General features: G+C 36.4%; 1 long non-coding RNA gene across 1 annotated transcript; it reads left to right on the plus strand.

Annotated features, from left to right (window-relative positions):
• Positions 3,658-4,344, plus strand: LOC110266226. The gene is made up of 3 exons (XR_002353293.1): positions 3,658-3,707; positions 3,890-3,955; positions 4,109-4,344. It is a non-coding gene; the product is annotated as an uncharacterized LOC110266226 (long non-coding RNA).

The raw sequence follows: 4,691 nt of genomic DNA on the forward strand, positions 1-4,691 counted from the left end.
CGGTGGGTTGATGCACATCCCACCACTAAGGGTGCATCACCAACTGTTAAGGGAACTGGCAAACAACTTTAAACTTGGGGAGAACAGACTGGAAACAGGATATGGTTCTTTTAAAATAACACCAAGAATGATAGGTCATGCACTTGGCATCAATGCAACAGGTAACTAGCTAAAAATTATAGGTGTATATTAACTGATGCTTGGGTGTATTTAAGTTGATGCTTGGGCGTATTTGAACCGACTTTGATACTTTGTTGTTTTTCTTTTTGTAGGAAATCTGTTTCCTCAGAAAGTGGATTATAAGAAACTTTCTGAGGATGACAAAGTAATTTTTAAAAGATTCCAGGGTAAGACCCTCAAAAGTCTTACAGATGAGATGATGGATATTGGCGTTGGTAACGAAGAGGAACAACTAATGTTCAAGAGGATTTTTATCCTCTATATACAGATGGCATTCCTTTTGCCAACGACGATAAACAAAATCTCGCCTGTGCACCTGGCCCCAATTTTTGAGATGGACAGCATAACGGAGCGAAACTGGGGGAGGGGGGGCATGTTTTGACCTTTATCATCAAGGGCATCACCGACTACAAGGAGAAAAAGAAGAAAGCAATTGATGGCTGCCTCTTTGCCCTGATGATAATTTACTTTCATCTTTCAAAAAACAAAGGCAAGAAGAGGGCTGAAAGACCGCCAAAATCCTGGATTGCCAACTGGAGTAAGGAGCAGTTGGTGGAAAGAATGAGTGCAGAAACAGAGGAAATTTTGGTAAGTGAACATAATATGTTGGGTGTATTTTATTTACCTGAATGGTGCTAACTAAAATATCTAATGTTTCAGGGGATTGTAAAGATGGCGGAAATAAGAGAAAAAATGAAAAAAATAGAAAAAAAGAAAAAAAACAAGAAATCAAAAAATAAAAAAAGGAAGGCGAGTTCAACATCGTCTTCGGAGACAGAAACAACTACTGACAGTGACAGTTCTACCTCTGAGTCTGAGACTCAAGAAGACTCAGAGGATTCACCAAGAAAACACCCCAGCAAAAAGGAGAAAAAGTAAGTACCATACTTGGGTGTAATTTCTTTGTCGAGTTGGGTGTATTTTGTGAAAACATTTGGGTGTATTTTGTTTATCAAATTGGGTGTATGTTGTTTATTAAGCTGGGTGTATTTCGTTTGTTGTGTTGGGTGTATATTGTCCATTCAATTGGTTGTATCTTGTGCATTCATCTGGGTGTATTTTATATCTTTAGCATGTTCTAAATAATGATTGTTTGCCTTCCAGAATGGACTCCAAAAAAAGGAAGAAAAGTCAAGAGGATTCAGAATCTTATTCAGAATCCGAATCAACTGATGAGTAATGTTCTGAAATTATTAATCCTTTCTTTTGGCTTAATTTTCAAGATTTCGTGTATTAACTAAAGTGTCTCTTATTAACTTATAGAAGCGAAGAATCATCACCGGTGAAGAAGCAAAGAAAAAAGATAAAGACACAAAGAACACCAAAAAAGTAAGCACTTCTTTGGATAATATTCTGTGATAAAACTAATTTTTTATTTCTGATTCATACTTGTTTTTTCCACCCAGAACACGATCCAAAAAGAAAAGGGTTGTTGCTGAGCATTCATCTCCTGAAAAAGATCAATCCTATGATGGGTACAGTAATACGTAAGCTATATTACCATAATCATCATAATTATTTTAGTTAACATCATTATAATTGTTTTTGAGAACTTACATACTTGCAGTTTTTTTGAGAGATATGAAATATCAAGTGAAGATCTAGATGAATTTTTAAGGGAAAACGTTAAAAATTCTGGTGGACAGAGGTATGTCTTGATGGGGGTGTATATTTCAGATTTTAGTGTGTTTTCTTTGCTAATAATTGTTTTTTGTTTCGCAGGGAGAAGGAACCTGACATGCGATCGACAGAAGGTCGCTATGTCTCTTTTGAAACGTAAGATGCTTTATTTAATAAAATCTTTTTATCATGATTTATGTGTATCATATTTTGTCTAAAATAACATGAAATATGTTTAGAATACCGGATGTGAACTTGGGAAGTGATGATCCTTCCTCTCAAAGACACACAGAACAAAGTAGTGTAAACAAGCCTGAAGAGACCACGTAATTTCTCTTTCAAAGAACCGTTACTTTTCTTCTTTTATTACCTTCTGCTTCTAATTTTGTATATATTTTTTTTAGAAAAAAAGCCCTTTATTATTTTATTCGAGAAAAAAAAGGCAGGAAAAAAAAAAGCAAAAACTGCAAGTATGTAAGTTCTCAAAAAATAAAGCCTGTCTTCCTTTTGAATTGTTCGGGTGTATTTTTTGACTTTCTTTGGGTGTATTTTAGGTTGAGTCTGGTTCAAGAGTCAGCGAGTGAGCCGGCTGATTCGAATATAATGGTTGTGAGGGAAGAGACACCGTCGGACGCGCTTGAAATGTGAGTTTTTCAAGAATATCTTGCACCTTATAACCTCATTATTTTCAAAGGCATTGTTAACCTTTCGTTTTTCTACTTGTTTAGAGTTCCAATTCAAGTTTTCGTGCCGGTATCCCAAACAACCACTGTGCCAGAATTTGAAGAAACACCTGAGACAGATTTTGAACCAACCACTCTGCTACAAATTGAAGGAACTACAAAAACGTAAGAAATAGTATTGGGTGTATATTTGTTTTGAGTGTGGGTGTATATTGGGTTACAGTTTGAGTGTGTATTGGGTTACAGTTTGGGTGTATATTGTTGCTGAATAGTTTTTTTTCGTCATGATTAATTTGATGTTCCGTGCAGCACTCCTGGACCCCCCCAACAACTTGAAGAAAGCACAGCCACACTTCCCCCAGCTCCATCTAAAAGGTAAGTTCATCAGAGTAAAATCAATGTACGGGTGTATATTGGGTTACAGTTTGGGTGTATATTGTTCCTGTATAGTTTTTTTTATGTCATGATTAATTTTCTGTGCCGTGCTAAAATCAATCTTTACTTATCATCCGTATATTCTTACTCTTATAATACGTTATACATGATCACACAGTTATCCAGCCCCAGAGACGCTGCTGCGCTGTTGATGATGGCACGGACAGCATCGTACGTTCCTAAAATAGATCTGATGCCATCATTCAACCTTGGCTTCACTGATTCGAGCCAAGAAGAAACAACAACGCAGGAGGGACCGTCAACGCAGGAGGTAGACAGGGGAAAAACTCCAGAAACTGCAATTTTGCTAGAACAATTAGAGGATTTGGTACAAAAAATAGCAAGCAGTGCGGCGAAAGAAGAAAGTAAAAGTCCACAAATTCAAAAGGAGACTGGCGGAGAAAGTTCTGGGAAGTTTGAAACTCCTGCGGGAATAAATCAGATTACGGATGATATGAAAGAGAAGTGCTACATCTGGGCGACGCGAGTGAAGACATACGCAGATGACAGTACTAACGAGTTTGACAACCTGTGTACTCTGATTGCCCAAGACAATTACATTTTGAATAGAATGCACCTTGCATCGCTCCAGGCAGAAAGTTATATAGAATCTGAGGTAATATTAGAATAACATTAATGTTTTAACAACAAAGTTAACTGCAATGTTTATTAATGAAAATTGATTTCGGCATATATTTCTAGATTGTATCTGCCATGTGCCTCATCCTCAACCAGAAAGATGATAAAAGGTTTCAAGAACAAATATACTGTCTCCCCCCTGATATTGTGGTAAGTGTTATTTCTACGAATTTTGGCTGTATTTTCTGTATTCCTTAGGGTGTATATTCTCTGATCAACGGGTCTGTTTTTGTATTCATTTGGGTGTATTTTTTACGTTCAATTGGGTGTGTTTAAGGTATTCACTTGGGTGTATTTTCAGTATTTCATTTGTTGTTTCACAATTGTTGCAGAGCATGGCCATTTCGAAGCACCCAAACGGGGAATTCATATCACCTAAAACCAAGAAAGAATTCAGCGTGAAAGACTACCCGAGTTTTATTCCCTTCATGGATGCAAAAAAATTAACTTCGCATCCATATGTAAGTTTTCATTTGCTAAATTTGTTAGTACCGTTCTTTACTTATATGCCAAATAAAATAACACACTGTTGAAATGTGGCAATCCTTTAGATTTTTGCACCTGTTTGCTACTCGGGCCATTGGTGATTATGGGTGATTGATACAAAAAAACGGAGATATTATATACTTGACCTGCTACACAAGAAAGCTCCAACCGAGGAGAGAAAGCAGCTTAATGAATTCACTGTAAGTTAGCTCTGTGTTCTTTACTTTAATAGATAGGTGTATTTCAATTCAATATAAGGTGTATGTATGTTTTGCTTTGGGTGTAAGTATGTTCTCCTTTGGGTGTATTCATTCGGGTGTATTACTGATTTGTTTTGTTGTTTAAGGGATATGTAATTTCAAGAATGAGAGCATATGCCGGTGGAGAACCTCTGAAAAAAAAGGAGAAGGAGTTGGAAATTAATCCAACATACATTAAAATCTCAGGCCAAAAATCAAGGTATAAATTTCTGACTCTGAACATTAAACTTTTCTAAATGAGATTTGTAATTTATTTTCTTCGTTTTCAGCTATGATTGCGCTATCTACGTTATGAAGTGGCTTGAGTTAATTGAGCCGCAAAACATTAAAAGGGGGAAGTATGAATGGGATAATTGGCCACATGTAACTGTCTTTAAAACTATATAAC

The sequence above is a fragment of the Arachis ipaensis genome, chromosome B09 (assembly GCF_000816755.2).
Source record: "Arachis ipaensis cultivar K30076 chromosome B09, Araip1.1, whole genome shotgun sequence".
NCBI classification, from domain to species: Eukaryota; Viridiplantae; Streptophyta; class Magnoliopsida; order Fabales; family Fabaceae; genus Arachis; species Arachis ipaensis.